Source organism: Lissotriton vulgaris, chromosome 7 (genome assembly GCF_964263255.1).
Source record: "Lissotriton vulgaris chromosome 7, aLisVul1.2, whole genome shotgun sequence".
Classification (NCBI taxonomy): domain Eukaryota; kingdom Metazoa; phylum Chordata; class Amphibia; order Caudata; family Salamandridae; genus Lissotriton; species Lissotriton vulgaris.
In genome coordinates this window covers 450930783-450948988 of record NC_141695.1, presented here as the reverse complement: position 1 = coordinate 450948988, position 18206 = coordinate 450930783, and the positions used below count along the sequence as shown (strand labels likewise).

At 48.7% G+C, this 18206-nt stretch overlaps 1 protein-coding gene across 2 annotated transcripts in view; it reads left to right on the top strand.

Moving 5' to 3' along the window:
• Positions 1-18206, top strand: part of LOC147701838 (toll-like receptor 12) — a 93905-nt gene that overhangs the window by 14964 nt on the left and 60735 nt on the right. The window lies entirely within an intron of this gene.

The window sequence follows — 18206 nt, the reverse complement described above, 5'->3', positions numbered from 1 at the left end:
TGGCGGAGGCTTGGAGGACCGTGGCGGCAGATCGCTGGCCCCCTGGAACTCCCGCCTAGGATACAGGAGACGCTCACAGTCGAGTGCCTGAGGGCGGGGAGCCTGGAAACGACTGGAGGCGAAGGAGGGAACCGAGTGCTTGGCCCGCCGGCAGCCCCCGCTGCTTCCTTGGCCACGTGGAGTCGACACAGGGCGTCATGTCTACAGTGCAGCGCAAACGTAACCAGGGAAAGGACAAGGCCTCCCAACAACTGGCCTCCCCTGGAGCAAGTGGGTCATCAAGGCAATCTGATGAAGACGCTCCGGTGACGAAGGCCTTCATGTCGGAGCTGTTTGCCTCCATCAAGGAGGACATATCGGAACTCAGGTCGCAGCTCGCCTCCGACCTGCGGGAGGTGCGGAGGGACGTGGACGGCATAGGTGAGAGGGTGGCGACCCTGGAGGACAAGGACTTGAGCGTCGCCACAGATGTTCATATGCTCCAGCAGGACATTATCCGCCTCACCGAGCAGAATTTGGACCTCCAATTGCATACGGAAGACCTTGAAAACCGCTCCCGTAGGAACAACATCCGTATACGGGCGGTGCCCTGGGACGGTGAGGCGGGAGATCTCCGGGGATACGTGCAGGAGCTGTTCCTCCAGGTCCTAGACGAGGAGGACACGACGGAGATACGGATGGACAGAGTGCACCGGGTGGGCCTGCCGCGGCGAGGGGGGGGTCCTCCCCCCGACATACTGGTGTGCATCCACGATTTTCAACTCAAGGAGAGGATACTACGGAAGGCCAGGACCATCGACTCATTGCAATTCCGTGGCCATAGACCCCAGCTGTTCCAGGACTTGGCGGCCTCTACCTTACAAAAACGAAGGGACTTCCGTCCTATCACAGCATTCCTGAAAGAGAGGGGGATTGCCTACTCTTGGGGGCACCCTTTCAGAATAATTTTCAGATGGCAGAACCGCCTGGCCCAAGTACGCACACTTCAGGCGGCAAAAGAGCTCCTGGGATTGGCGGATGTTCCATCATCGCAGGCCACGGCGGCCTCCCCATCTCGGCGGCGCCGCCGATCGAACTCTTGGCACAGGGTAGGGCGCTCTCCCGCCGGATCCCCTGCAAGACAACGCCCGGACCTCTCTACCAGCCTGCAGGAACGAGGAGCAGCGGTCGCTTCGGTGGCCTCGGCCACGTTGGCTGCTTCACAGCTCAGCTCTGGGGCGGCGTGAGCCCCAAAATGGCGGATTGGCGCCGGGAAGGCTCGGGCCTTCTGATCGAGGGTGTACAAGTACTCTGGTGGAGACGACCTTGATTACGGCCAAGGGGAATAGTGGCTTCATTCCTCTGGCCTGTCACTCGATTGGGGGCTTCCTACGGACTTCGGCCTACTGATCCTGTTGAGTATGGTTTTTGCACTTTTTTTCCCATTTTTGTACAATGTTCTGTGTTGGTTCGGGGGGGTTTTGGTTGGGGGACTGTTGGGGAGGGGGAGGGGGGGCCGTGACGGCAGGCCTTTGGGGATGAATGTAGAGAATGAGTGGTGGAATGCGCGCCATGCTGTAGAGGGGCTGAGCCTACGACTGTTCTGGGACCGTTTGGGAGCACGTGGTGGGGGGAGGGGTGGAAGGAGGGTTGGGCGCCATTTTGTATTTCTGATAGCAAGATCTTTGGGAGGTGTTTATCATGCCGATTAGTATAGGCACTTGGAGTGTCAAGGGCTTGAATTCCCCTCAGAAGAGACAGAAGGTCCTGAAATACCTTGTAGACCATCACCTCGATGTGGTGGGGCTTCAGGAAACCCATTTAGCTCGAAAGGATGAAATGCGGCTCCGACACAGGGCGTACCCCATTGTGTACAGGTCCTCAGCTGTCACGAAGCATCGGGGGGTGGCGTTAATGTTTAAGGCAGCGTTGCATTTTCAGCCTGTGGGAGTCCGCTCCGATAGAGAAGGACGGTGGTTGATGGTCAAGGGGCACATCCAGGGCAGGTTGTGTACGTTTGTGGTGCTCTACTTGCCTAATTCTGGCCAAAATAAGTACTTGCAGGAGCTGCTGGAGAGGGTGGGGGACTTTGCGGAAGGACTTGTATTCATGTTGGGTGATTATAACTTGGTTTGGGATGGGGAGATGGACAGCTCTGGGGGTCGAAGGGCGGACACGGGGTTTTCTCGGGGAGTACGCAGAGGGGGGTGGAAGAGATGGGGCTGGTGGATGGTTGGAGGTTTTTTCACCCTGCTGTGAAGGACTATACGTTCTTTTCCCATGTGCACCACTCCTACTCCCGCCTGGACTACGTCTTCCTCAGCCAGTCCCTTAGAAGGAACATCTTAGATGCCGCCATTCTCCCGATTTCTGTCTCGGATCACAGTCTTCTAGTGCTCACGCTTCGGTGGTCGCCGCCGGACACCGCGAACCGGAAATGGTACTTCCCGGCCTCGGTGGTCCGAGACGATGTATCCCATCAGGCCTTGCGTCAGGCCATCCGGGACTTTTTTGATAGCAACCCTCCCTCGGACACGTCCCTGATGACCACCTGGGACGCCTTTAAGGCGACGATCAGGGGGACGTGCCTGGGCCTCAACTCACAATTGAACGCCTTACGTAGGAAGGAGAGGGAAGCGCTGGAGGCAGAGGTGCTCGCGCTTGAGAGGGAACACAAAGCTAATCCCTCAAGGGTGACCCTACGTCCCCTGACGGCAGTACGGGGCAAGTTGAAGTCTCACTACACGAATAGGGCTGAACTCACACTGTTGCGGCTGGGCCGGCTCTCCTACTCTGGGGGCAACAAGATTGGTAGACACCTTGCCCGGCAATTGAAGGACAAGAGGGAGCGGGAATACGTAGGTGGGATTAGAGACGTGGCAGGAGTGCTCCAGCACGATGACGGGGCGAAGGCTGATGTCTTTGGCCGCTTCTACGCTGCGTTGTACGCGGGGGAAGAGTTGGACGCGGCTGATCAACGTGCTTTTTTGCAGCGCTTATCGCTTCCGCAGGTGCCAGGGGCCTGGAATGATTTACTTGAGGCTCCGATCACAAGGGAGGAGGTCCTCGCGGCTATTAAAAACCTGAAACTACACAAAGCCCCCGGCCCCGACGGGTTCACCGCTGTCTTTTACCAGACCTATGCGACTGAGGTGTGTGACTTCCTGGTCGCCCTCTTTAACGACATGGCTGGACCTGGGGTGAATTCTGGGACCCTGGCGGAAGCAGTGATCACGGTCCTGCCGAAGCCGGGGAAGGACCCGGAGCGGTGTGCCTCATACCGCCCTATAGCCTTACTCAACATCGACGCCAAGCTCTACTCGGCTATATTAGCGAGCCGCCTGCAAGACCTGCTGCCGTCGATTATCCATGCGGACCAATCGGGCTTCATCAAAGGCCGCCAAACGCATGATAACACCCGGAGGGTCATCCACCTTATAGAGAAGGCGGACAGGTTCCGCATCCCGGCGGTCTTGGTGGGGCTGGATGCGGAGAAGGCTTTCGACCGCGTGGACTGGGGCTTTCTCTTCCACACATTGCGGGCATTTGGGTTTTCCGATCGCTTCATCGCGATGGTAAGAGCTAACTTCTGCAGCCCGCGTTCACGGGTGGCGGTGAACGGCCACTTGTCGGCCTTCTTCCAACACTCGCGGGGCACTAGGCAGGGATGTCCCCTCTCGCCCTTGCTGTTTGCACTCAGCATTGAACCTCTGGCGCTGGCAGTCCGGGAGCATGAGGGGGTGAAGGGCATCCCGTTCACTGGGGAACAGCACAAGATCACCCTGTTTGCGGATGATGTCCTCTTGTCGTTGGCCGACCCCGCTAACTCCCTTCCGTGTGTTCGTGATATATTGCTGGAATTTGAGGCGGTGGCCGGCTTCAAGGTCAACTATGGCAAATCGCATGTCCTGAACCTGACTCTATCTCAGGCCGAGGTGACACGGGTGAAGGCGACGACGCCGTTGGCCTGGGCCTCGGGCTCCCTGCTATATCTCGGGGTACACCTCACCCCGACAGTGGGCGGTCTCTTTGCGGCCAATTTCCCGCCTCTCATGGCCAGAACACGCGTGGAGCTGGAGAAATGGAAGCCTAGATTCCTGTCCTGGCTGGGACGGGTACATGCTGTCAAAATGGTCCTTCTCCCCAAATATCTATACCTGTTCCAAGCTTTGCCTATTCCACTGCCCTCTACCTTCTTTAGCCAACTCAAATCGACGATGTTGAAATTTATCTGGCAAGGTGGTCGGGCGCGGCTTTCATTTACACTTCTGCGGCGCCTGCGGAATGACGGAGGGGTAGGCCTTCCGGACTTCCACCTCTACTACAAGGCGGCCCAACTTAGAGTTATGGTGGAGTGGTCGCAGCAGTTCTCTGACAAACACTGGCTGCACATGGACCGGAGTGTGGCAGGCCGGTCCATCTGGGACCTAGCGTGGAAGCCGAAGCAAGACCGCCCGGTAAACGCGTACATTAGTACCCCCACGGGGACCACGCTGAAAGTTTGGGACACACTGGCCAGTGACGAGAGGTGGACGACCTTCCCATCCCCATTCACCCCTTTGCATTTTAATCCAGAGTTTTCCCCGGCGCTCACCGAGGGCCCCTTTGACGTTTGGAGGGAGGGGGGATGCCGGGCATTACTTCACTTGTTCCATGGCCCCGACCCCTTGACGTTCGAGAACTGCATGCGGGACTATCAAGTGCCGCCGGGGGAAAGGTATCGGCATTTACAACTGCTACACTGGGCCACCTCGCCCGCGGTGCGAGAAGCAGCGACGAGACCTTTATCCGACTTTGAGGCTTTTCTCCTGAAGACCTCAGCCATGAAGGTGGCTATCTCCTTTTTATATCAGCTGCTGCTCCGCTCGGCCCTTTCCCCTAGACCGCGTTACATGGAGCAATGGGAGGAGATGGTGGGGAGGGATATCACTGACGGAGAATGGTCGGCGCTCTGGAAGGACATGACGCAGTTTAACCACTCCATACTCTTGAGGGAAGCCCATTACAAAACCCTAACGCAATGGTACATGGTCCCGGCCCGACTTCATCGCATTTTCCCGGCGGCCACGGACAGGTGTTGGAGGGGTTGTGGCCTTTTGGGGGATTTCCGCCACGTTTGGTGGGATTGCCCGATCATTAAGCCCTTCTGGGCCGAGATCTTATCGCATATTAAAGACATTTTGCAGTACCCTATCGACGACTCCCCCGAATTCGTTTTGCTGGGGTTGAGAGATCCCGGCCTGGAACACCAATCGCGAGCTGACAAAAAGATCTTATGGCTGTGTCTCGGCGCGGCCAAGCTCACGCTGGCCTCGGCCTTGAAACGTAAGGAGGCCCCGGCGGTTTCCCTTTGGCACTCCAGACTGTGGAGACTTCTGAGTCTCGAGAGAATGGCGGATATATTTATAGGCAAATATAAAAACTTCAAGCACGTGTGGGGCCCCTTGGTGTCCTTTCTTTCTGCTGGCTTGCCTTCGGCTGTTTGCCCGGCGTCATTAAGGAACTTGCACTTGTTTCAACTCTAGAGTATGCTTGGTGTATGAATGAGATTTGCGAGCGGCGCCGTCACGGGGGGGGGGGGGAGTTTTGTTTTTGGGGGGAGGGTAGGGAGTTGCTTTGGGACAGTTACTTCACCGAGATGAGGCATACTTGATCGCTGGAGAGCTCCTGGACTAGTTGCTGGCTGCACTATTTGAGCTACCCCTTGGCGGGGGATTGCTGCGGGACTGCCGACATTACCAGCACTGAAGACTTTTTGCTTTACTGCCCTGCCTCATCTTCCTTTTCAGCCTTCCCACTGTGTGGGACCTTTCATGCCCCCACTGTGATGCCTTTTGTTAACTGTTATTTTTCTCTGTATGCAAAATAAAAATTTTACAAAAAGCACATGTTACCATGCACTGTCGGGCAAGATTGATTATTCTCAACCTGTGATCATTGCAACCAGCACATTCCTATCTAGATGGAAACCCCTCAAAGAAATAATTAATGAAAACAGCCCGTAGCATGCATTCTAACGGGCCATCTTTTTAACATTTCACTCATTTTAAAAGAACACAGCTCTCTCCGTAATCCGACTGGTTGATTTATAACCACATCAGTTCCAAGGCAAACCCACACAAATTCGTAGACACATTTCAAAAAGAATGTGAAATGAACAAAACCCTTTGCAAAGCACAAGATGTTACCTTCCCGTCAAGAAGTTGACAAAGCACATAGGCAGACCAAGGAACCCAAAAAAAAAAGTCAAAATCAAACCATCAAATAATCCACTGACTTTTATAGTCAGGTCAGATAACCATGCATGTTGACAGCATGTAAAAAATAAAGACTGCCATCTCAACTCAAGATATTAACCCTTTGGCAGCTCAAGCACAATCATTCCCCAATGTCCATGGATACATGGGAAAATCATGAGCACATTTCTTCACGTTTACAGATAACACGTACACATATTTTCAAAAACGTTATCCCCAAGCACCCGAGAGAGATCCAGCTCTCTCCTGCCTAACGTAATGATAACATGCCCTGTCCAAGCCATGACCACATGGCGCTATTCACAAGCCATATTTACAAGACAAACTTTTCACAAACAATATTTCCAAGGCGCAATGCACAAGGAACACAACAGATCAACATGAGAACATGCACCTCACAAGCCACATTAATATGGCGCTATTCACAAGTCATATTTACAAGACAAGCTTTTCACAAACAATGTATCCAAGGCGCAATGCACAAGGAACACAGCAGATCAACATGAAAACATGCACCTCACAAGCCACATTAACATGGCGCTATTCACAAGTCATATTTACAAGGAGCTATATTCAAAGAACTCCACAAATCATAGAACAATGAACACATTTCACATTGCACAGCATAAGCAGATGCAGCAAGCAATTTAATGGGCAATTTAAAAGCATTTTTTACACACAGTTATACAATTGGACCATCACAAAGATGTAACTGGCTTCCTCATGTAATGCCATCCTTCAACTCTAACAGTTTAAACACCAAGATGAAAACCATTCCTTCCACCCTGAATAAACCAAATGCCATGATGTAATGCAATCTCCTCACGCTGCAACTGTTCAAGCCCATAGGTCTAACAGGCTACATAAACTGCAACATTACGCTAGATGGAACCAGCGTTCAGGGCACTCCCTCAGAACACATGGGAAACTCTCTAAGCACATGGCCAGATCACACAGGTTTCGTAAACTGTTCGTAGACGCCGGATGTAATGTCTGGCGCTCAGGGCACTCCCACACAACACATGGGAAACAATCTAAGCACATGGCCAGGCACACAGGCTTCGTAAACTGTTCGTAGACGCCAGATGTAATGTCTGGCGCTCAGGGCACTCCCACACAACACATGGGAAACAATCTAAGCACATGGCCAGGCACACAGGCTTCGTAAACTGTTCGTAGACGCCAGATGTAATGGCTGGATTTTCTGAGTAGGTGGGATCAGCCCCTAGGGGCCCCTCCAACCCAGCCAGAACGTACTCACCTTCCCTCCTCAGGACTAACTATCCAGGCACCTGGTACCTACCTGAGGATGGGGAACTCGCAATATACAAGCTCATATTATTAAAAACACCACTAAATCTATAGGGATACTAAGAATACTCACTGATTACTAGGGATATCCATACCCTACACCACACTTATTCACATCAGTTGGTCTCGCGGCCACCCCGACCCAGACCGTTCTACCCTAGGGCAGATATGACACACAATCCGGTGCGTCTACACACGGGAGTGCAGAACCCAATGCTCTCTTCTCCAAATTGTTTGCAATCCTGCAAAACTACACACTAGTTCGACTTCCTAGTGCTCTCATTTATTCAAGCCACAATCTAGTGGGTATCCACACTGATCTCCTACTCAGTGCTCTCATTAACGCCGCATATCAACGACGACCACATTCCTATGAACACCTATATATATATATAGTGGGAAGTCTCTTCACTAAGGGTCTGCTACTACAATAATATTATGGGATGGTGTACTAACTTAGTCCCTTGGTTGCAAGTCTCCTCTCTCCCTCACTATTACTTACCTGATCAGGGGTAACATCTGTTCAAACAGTAATACCTACCAGGAGTGATTACCCTCACTGTATGGGGATAAAGATATACACACTATGTGATTGAGTTATTTCCTGATTTAAGCGCTCCTACTCCCTTTTGATCCATCAGTGGCTCAACAGCAACTGGCTAGAAGCCAGGATAACTTTACCATAAAAGAACTCATGCACACTAATTCACTAATTAATGGGGTCATTTATTATTGGTACAATATAAACCTTTACACAGAACTGACAAAGACTATAGGTAGAACACTCCGCTGAAAGAGAAAAGATTAAACATAACAGGAACACTCCGCTGAAAGAGAAAGGATTTAAACATACAGTGGCTTAGGGAATAAGGACAAGATTAAGATGCAAGTGTAAAGTAAACTAATGTGATGAAAACAATATCACCTGATTAGTGTGAAGTCTTGTTGTAGCTGTCATCTGGGTTCCTCTCTCGTCTGTGCCTTGGCTCATCTCAGACTCCCTCTCTCTCCTGCACTCTTGGTTACACCTCTGCGCTGATCACTCTGTCTCTGGACTCCTCTCCCCCACACGAACTGTCTCCACCTTCCATCTTCAATCTTAATAGTTCCTGCCGCTCTGATCACCGTTCATTCCACTAGCTTATTCACTCTGTCTCTGCGCCACTGTCCAATTAACTCCATCTGCTCCCATAGGTTAGTCCACGATCTCTCCTCTGTCTCTTCTAAAAGGCATTACTTCAGACTCCAGCTATTCACACCTCCTCCTGATAAGCAACTGCTTCTGACTGCTTCCTTCAGTTCCAGCTCACTATTCAACTCAGCTCTTCTCCAGCTTGAACCCTCTCTCTCTCTCTGCCAACTCCACTCCACTGCTCGACTCTCTGCTTGACTCCCTCTGCTCGACTCTCTGCTTGACTCCCTCTGCTCGACTCTCTGCTTGACTCCCTCTGCTCGACTCTCTGCTTGACTCCCTCTGCTCGACTCACTGGCTCCGCCTCGGCACTTCACTGATATAGAATGCTGTTTCCTCATGGAAAGTTCCAGCCAGCAGCTTCCTCCCACCAATCCCATGCACCAGGCTCCTTGCGCTAGACGCTCCCACAGTGACCAGTCTGCTTGTTTCGTCTAGAGACCTGAGCCCGGGAACAATTCCTGATTAGATTCAGCTCTGGCCGGTTCTCTCCGGTCCGCTTAGGGCGAACAACAGTTATAACTATAAACTTTGCCTTTGCCCTGAAAAGCCTCTCAGCTTCATCAAGATGGAGTCCCTCTAGCTCTAGGCCTGTAGGCCTGAAAGGGGTGAAATGCTCCTTAGCTCTGTCAGAATACCTACATAAACCATACCAATGTGTCTAATATGTCAAAGCCAATAGGCAATAGACAGGTTAAAGTCAAGAATAAAGGCATATTAAGCAGCTATCCTCTTCTAGATCTGGAAAAAAGGGCTTAAAAGGGCCAACACAGGCTAAGAATACCTATACTAGATGCGAGCAAGATTAATGATCTATATCACTGCTAAATAAAGCCAAAAACTCTGCCATAACAGCCAGGGACAGACTGATTTGCATATAGCCAGGTTCTGAGCTGGGATGGGGCAGTGAGATAAATAACGGTGATGGATCAAGCCCTGATCTTTGGACTGGGTAAGAGTGGTCTGCTTAATTCAGACACTCTGTTCATCACCACCCCCTTTTGTAAATCGTTTTTGGCCACTATAGGTGTGGCAGGGTATACTCAGACATGAGTCCCTTTCTCACTGCTCCATCAGGATTCAAGCAAGCCGGGCCGAAGACGGCTGAAATGCCAGAAACCGGTCCCCGGTAGCTTGTCTCCTTTCTGGTGAAGAATTGGCTTGGTAGTTTAGTCTGCCCTGTTCCCATGATGCACTGGGCCAGGGACAGACTGATTTGCATATAGCCAGGTTCTGAGCTGGGATGGGGCAGTGAGATAAATAACGGTGATGGATCAAGCCCTGATCTTTGGACTGGGTAAGAGTGGTCTGCTTAATTCAGACACTCTGTTCATCACCACCCCCTTTTGTAAACCAGCTTCTATGGTTAGGCAGGAGGCGGACCATCACCACCACTTCCAAGAGTCCAGAGACAGAACTTGGAGGGTTAGGACTCACATCATCCGAGGCCAGCAGCAGGGTACAAGGACTCATGAGTTTGTTATGTCTCTGTAGCTCATTGAGCAGGTCAGCCACCTAGCCTTTGAAGTCACTCTGGTCACCCTGGGTTCAAAGAACAGGTATAGTCCTACTTTGACACCTCAGCAGCAAGGCAGTTTTATCAGCAGCATAGCAGCAGGGCAGTCCTTATGGAAGGAGGACAGTAAGGCAATCCTTCTTCTGAATCTTCTATTGTTCCAGCCATCCTTGCAGGATGGTCCATCCTCCCCACACTTAGGGCTTGATAACAAGCTTGGCAGCTGGGATACTCCATCACAAACATGACGGATATCCCATCAGCCAAATTACAAGTTCCATAGGATATAATGGGATTGTATTTCGGCGGATGGGATATCCATCCCGTTTGTGATGAAGTAACCTTGTCTGCCAAATTCGTAAACATTTGAATGTCCATAGAGAATGTACTTCTAATACCAACGCACTGACTCTCTTGGCAGACCTTGCTCTGCTGGGTTTATCTAAGCTCAACGAAGGTCCAACACACACAGCTGGACCCACCCTGAATATTATCCTTTCAAACTCTTCCAGTATTCTGTGTGAACCTCCCCAGCCACTGACACGGTCAGACCATACGTTAATTGAATTTTTCATTCAAGGCCCGAGAGAGATGAAAGGCCCCAACCCTATCACTCAGTACACTCATAGACAATGGCAGAAAGTCAGCCCGGAGCACTTCCAAACCTCCTTCTTGTCTACTTGGGACACTGCACCATAAACCATGGAGGATGCTCTTGCTAAATATAATCCTGCTGTCTCTTGCCCCATTGACCAACTCGCACCACTGAAATAATTTCCTAATCTCTCTAAGCGTCCCCAAACTGCTGGGATTTCCCCCAGCTCCGAGGCTCAAAAACATCTATGCGGAAAACATGAAAGACGCTGTCGTACTACCCATGACAAGAGAGATAATGACAGATTCATGGTCACTTTGTCTGCTTACCATAAAAACATAGAGGCCTCACATAAAGATCAGATCGTATCCCAGTTAGCTCAAGTGGGTAACGCCCCCAAAATCCTTTATCGAATCCTCCAGTCTTTCACTAATCCTAAGGCTTGTGACAATCTAGAGGCTCCCTCTCAAACACTTTGTAATGACAGCGCACAATATTTCTAGCAGAAACAGAGCTTGTCTACGATAGAATTGTTTCACCAGGGAGCCAGCCTTCGGTTGCCATGGCATCTGATCAGCCAGGACAGGCAACTCCCCAATTGCTAGAGAGTTTCCCCGCTGTGACCTTGGTAGATGTAGAAACACTGCTCTGCACCGTAAAACCAGGCTCCCCTCTAGATGCTATTCCGGCCAAAGTCATAACCTCTCTGTCCTGTTGACTGTTTCCTTTCATTGAGTGTCTTCTTAAATTCTCTCCGAGAGAGGGTCATGTTCCTTTAGAATGGAAAGCAGCACAGGTTATGCCTATTGGTAATAACACCAAAGATCCTGACGGATCTTTCCAATCTCCGTCCTATCTCGCTACTCCCCTTCCTGAGCAAATTACTGGGGAAGCATATTAATGAACATCTATCCAACCATGTCGAACTTACGGGCAGCTTTGACCCTTCCCAGTCAGCTTTAGGCCCACATCCAGCACAGAATCAACCTTGCTAGTGGTCACAGACAACATCAGGATGACCTTAGACAGGGGTCAATCTACAATTCTGGTGCTGTTGGAACTTTCTGCTTTGTTTCGCACGGTTTTACATCAGGTATTGCTCAGGAGATGGAAGGAGATTGGACTCAAAGACTCTGCTTTCCAGTGTGTGACAAGTTTTTTTATCTTCTCGCTCACAAACTGTCAATCTTGGCCCGTATCGTTCGGCCTCATTGGAATTGACCAAGAGAGTGCCTCAGGTCTCTTGTTTGAGCCCCACATTGTTTGAGATCTACGTTGCCCCCTGGGCCAACCTTCCAAGGACCTGTGGATTCATCCCCATCTCTTACGCAGACAATACGCAGCTGCTATTTTCTTTTGACAAATTTACTTCATCTATACAGTTGGCCTTCTCCTCTGGCACGAGGGCTACCTCAAATTTGATGAGAAGTAATTTCCTCTAATTTAATGTTGGAAAGACCGAGATCTTGCTCTTTGGAGATGTCACTCTTCTATGGACCCCCGAATGGTGGCCGGCAGACCTTGGTGTTACCCCCATCCCCAAGTCCCTTGTCAAGAATCTAAGCATTTGTTTGGATCAGCCTCTCACTTTGAAGGAGCACACTGCTCACAAAGCTGGTTTCTGTTTTCTCACGTTGGGCCTACTAGGCCGAGTCTTTCCTTTGCTTCCTGACTCAACTCAGAAGACCCTGACTCAGGCGTTCATACTAAGCCGTATGGACTACTGCAATGGCCTTTTGGTCTCACCTAATGAGTCTTCCCTCTTCAGATTCCAGGTGGTCAAGAACACTGCGGCGTGATTGGTCCTTAATGCCCCTCCCAGGACTGCCTCCTACCCTCTTCTTCGTCAGCTTCATTCGCTCCCAATACGTGAACGGGTGGAGTTTAAAGTTTGCTGCACCATTCACATAGCTACATTTAATCTCGGCCAGTTTATCTGTTCTAGAAATTCACACCTTGCCTGCCCTCTAGGTCCCTTCATTCTGAATTTAAATCTCTTCTTGTGGTCCCCCCGAGTCAGAAAAGCCAGGCTGGGTGGGAAGGTTCTCTCCTACCAATAAAGGCACAAACAAAGGGGAAGATATGGATCCATCTGTCTTAAAAGTCGAGGCAGAGCAGGAGGGGCAACCAAGTTAAGATCCACAGACAGGGCAGGAAACAGAAAGAACAAAAAATGATTTTCCCCCACATAAAGGAGGGAGGGACCATGGAGAATCTAAATAAAAACAGGCCAGAAATCGGGAAGGACCTAAGGCCCATAGGCCCATAGCACCAATCTGACGGACTATTGGTAAGATTCCTCTTAACCCTGCTGAATGAAATACCTTTGCTTTGGAGGAAAGGTCAAAGGCAGGCAATTATGACTGAAGGTCTCAACCCCCAAAGATACCGTTAGTCTGGAAAGCAGACTGGGAGACATGAAAGGGCAATAGAGCCCTGCACAAACCTAGGTACCACATGATGAGGAGTCTTTGAGAGGGGAGGATTGAGAAGAAGAGTGGGTGAGGATTTCAAATTTTTGCCACGTTACATGGAGCCAGGTATAGTTGGACATAGCGTTTAGAGGGTCATTTATGCCACAATGGGAGGCCATAGGTTAACCAAGGGACCTGTTGGACCTGGCTCTTTCTGCAGGGTCATCCCCAAACTTTTTGCCTTCCTCCTATTTTTTCAGAATTTTTTTTGTTGGCCTTCGGACTCTGCACACTTTCCCACTGATTACCCTGTGCTAAAGTGCTTGTGCTCTCCCCTTAAAACATTATAACATTGGCTGATACCCAATCAGCATATTTAATATACTTAAACATGCCTAGTAACATGCACTACCTGTGCCCAGGGCCTGTAAATTAAATGCTGCTAGTGGGGTTGCAGCACTGATTGTGCGACCCACTTAAGTAGCTCTTTAAAAATGTCCCAGGCCTGCCATTGCAGATCCCTTGTCTGCCATTCTGACCTGGCAGAATAAACATTTTGCCAGTCCCAAACCTTCTGTTTTATTACATATAAGTCATGCCTAGGGTAGCCCTGGACAACCCCAAAGGCAGGTTGTAGTTTGTTTAAAAGATTAGACATAAATCTTTAAGTTTTGCATGTCCTGGTAGTAAATAACTCTTAAATTCATTTTTCACTACTGCTAGGCCTATCTCTCCTATAGAATAACATTGGAGTTGTCTTATTACATTTTATAAGTGCAATTTCCAAGTCGGAAAAAATATCAGGTTCATGTTTGGTGTCTCTGGAATCCAAATGTAAAATCGTAACTTATGGTGAAGTCTGATTTTAAATTACAATACTGAAAATGCCAATTTAGAAAGCTGGCATTTTGTAGCCTTAGCCATTTAATGCCTGCAGCCTGTCTCTGGTCACATGACTGGAAGTAGTTAGCAGGTGAACTTTGTAAATTCCTCCAAGAATGTCACACACATTAGGAGCTTAGGTGTGACTGCACCGGCAGGATGGAAGAGAGGAGCTAGGCCCAGCATCACATACACCTTAGTAGGCTGTCTCCTGCTTCTGAACAAACAGCTGCATATCCCCCTGTAGTTAGTCTGGAGCCAGCACCAGGAAGGCAGGTCATCTGTGCACTTCAAAGGCATGCTTCTAGAAGCTCCTCCCTACTTGTGCTGCTAACAAGTCTGTCACTATGCTGGACTGCTATTCTGAGGGAACTGCTGCCCTTCTGTGCTGACCAGCTGCCCTTTAAGGACTGGGCTTGCATCTCTTGAACAAAGAAGCCTTAGAGACCCAAAGGCTCATTGGCTGGCCACCTGATCTGAAGCCATATGGACATACCAGGTTTCCAACTATCTTTCAACTGCACCTCGGCACAGCATCTATGAGCCTTCCCTGCCAAGTGGTGCCACCCCAGTCCTGGACCCATGGAAGTGGGTTTAAGGTGTTTTTCTATCCCCTGTGGTACCAGCGGAACAGACAAACCTCCTCAGCAGCGCAGCACAATGCTGAGCCAGACCCACTCACCTCAGCTGCTGCATAGATTGGACCTGCTGCAAAGACTCACACTGCAGCTGCAACTCACATCACCTTCAGAACCTCCATGCGCAATGCACCCCCAACACAGGCCATCACATCTCTCGACAGCAGACTTGACAACAATGCCAGACTCTGCATCTCAGTCTTGCAGCTCTGCAGGACCGATGCATCGCCCAGACTGCGTAACTCATCCTTGTTGCTGGAATTCACTTCACAAACTCTGGTCAATGGGATCCTCAATGACAACAGAGGACATCATACCACATCCTTGCCACATTATGAATCGACACATCGCCTCCACTGTAGGATGCACCTTCAACGTGGGTCTGTGAAACTCTTTTCAAACCTGGATTAAAGGTACTTTTGTTCGACTGGCCTAGCTGGGCCTCGGTTGCTGGCCCATGCTCCATCACAGCTGGCCGGAATTTGTGACTTTGTCCCGGACTCCGGTACAGTGCGACCATATATCCACAGTTGGCCCTTAATGATTTCGGGCACAATTTTTCATACAAACATTAACATTTGGTATCTCCAGTTTTCTGATTGGATTTTTGTCATTTCGGTCTTGCTTTATTTATTAAGTTAAGCACTTTTTTTCTATCCCAGTGGGGATCTTTTATGTGATATTTGCACTGTTTTACTGTTTTAACTGTTGCACAAATACTTTACACATTGCAACTAAGTTAAGCCTCACTGCTCTGTGCCAAGCTGCCAGGGAGCTGAGCACAGGTTCATTTGAATTTTACTTGTGTGGTTACTGCTTGACCATGGCCCACACCCCTGTCAACTAGTAACCCAATTTCCAATAAATTCTGTCTGGCCTATAAGAAATCCACGTCTGCCTTGGTAGAATCTCAGCACTTTGAAGATTTGCTGACACAGAAACAGCTCCCTTCACAGCACTGAAGGTTTGATGAGGCATAATGTTTAAAGCGCTGGCTCAGTAAAAATATTATATTGGAATTGTAAATGTCTTTATATAGCAGTTATTACTACTGACAAGGCTTTGAAGTAATTTGTGGAAATCTGTGGCTACGACTAATTAGCAATGAGTCCCTGGGGCTAACACAAAATGAGTTAAAGAGGTATAAGGGATCAGGATGCATATGCCTTGGACCCATGATAGGGATATAGAGGTGTTTGAAGAGCCCCTTATAAGCAGAATATGCCTTAAGACTGGCATTGTATTCTACTTGTGATATTGACAAATTCGCCGAGCCTATCAGCGCAGCCCCTGTGTAACATTGTGATGAATTCTTGAATATCAGTGAAAAAAGCGTAAACAATAATTTTTTTATACATTCACCTTTAGTCTTACTTAGACACTTACACACCCACTTATATACTCACTCTGAGACTCATGCACCCACTCACTCAGAAAATCATGCAACCATTCACAGACCCACTCAGAGACTCATGTGCCTACTCACAGACTAACTGAGACACTCATGCACCCACTCTCAGACCAACTTAGAGGCTCACAAACCCAGTCACGGACCAACTCAGACATTCATGCACCCACTCACAGACTTACTGAGACACATGCACTGGCTCACAGATCCACTCAGAAACTCATGCACCTACTAACAGACCCACTCATATTTGTATGCACCAACTCACAGACCCATTCAGACACTCGTACCCATTCACATATTCAATGAGAAAATTATGGAGATACTACCAGGCCCACTTAGACACTCACATACCCATTGAGTCACTCATGCACTCACTCGGACACCCACTGAGACACTCATGCACTTACACGCTCACTCTCAAAGGTTACATATTACACTTAGGAAATACATTAAAAAAAACGTAGAAACTGAAAGGTTTAAGGGGTGCTACAGTTAGGAAATTAAAATTAAAAAACCTTATAAATTCACTGAGAAAAACAAAGGTTACAGTGATGTTCTAGTTAGGAAATAGAATAAATAAAATTGCAGAAATTCACTGAAGAAAATAAAGGTTACAGAGATATAATAGTTAGGCTCGCATTTCACTGGTTCAAAACCAGTAAAATTCAGCAGGTATAGTTACCTGAACTATAACTTACACCCACACAATGCACTGCTTATGACCTCACATGTTACATCACTCATAACACGGTCAGTGACATCGCTGATGACAACCCTGATGACATCTCAAATGACATCACTGATGACATAATCCACAGAACCACTCACACCTCCAAAAATCCTCTTACACACCCACTCCCACACAACCACTTACATGTACATTCACAATCCCATACTATTACTCACACAACCAATCAATCATCCTTAGAGCCACTCTCAGATCCCCTCACCAATACTACCACTCACACACCCATAACGATGCTCATATAACCAGTCACTCGTTCTTACACCAATTCATCCCCCCACTCAATCTTCAATGCAGTCACTCACATACTGACTCATATACCCATACAGCCTCTCACACATGCAGTCACTCATCCATATAGGCAATCAGGCATACACTCCCTTACCCATGCAGCCATTAACTGACTGACTCACTGAACCATAGAGGCAATCAGACAACCATTCACTCACCAAAGCAGCTACTCATACACTCAGTCAATCACCCCTACAGCCACTCAATCAGCCATACGCTTAGCCATACAGCTACTCATGCACTCACTTATTCACCCATACAGTCACTCATACACTCACTCATACAATCTCTCAACACAGCAACTTATTCACATATACAAGCACTCACACAGTCACTAACAAACCCACATAACCATTCACACAATCATTCTCCAATATAGCCACTCACACACCAACTCACTTAACCAAATACCCACTCAAATAGCCAATCACTCACCCATACAGCCATTCAGACACCCACTTACTCACCCATACAGTCACTCAAAAATCCACTCATCCACCCATACAGCCACTCTCACAGCCACTCTCTCATTTATAGAGTGAATCACACACCCACACACACACCCAGTCACTCACAAACCTACTCAAATATGCATACACACAATCACACAGTCACTCACATAATATATATTAGTAGTAGCTTCACTCATTAGTAGTACATCTAACATACTAATTTAAGTTTTGTAGTACCTTAGTAGATATGTTTAACAATCATAACATCCTACAACTTACTTACAATCACTGGATGATGCCATCAGTGATGTAATCAGTGTTATCCTTTGAGATGTCTTCAGTAATGTCACTGACCATGTCATGAGTGATATAATATATGAGGTCATACGCAGTGCATTACGAGGGCGTAAGTTATAGTTAGCTCAGGCATCTATAACTGCTGAATTTCACTGGTTTTGTATGAGTGAAGTGTGAGCCTAACTATAACATATCTGTAACTTTTCTTCTGGTCTGTACCCAAGTT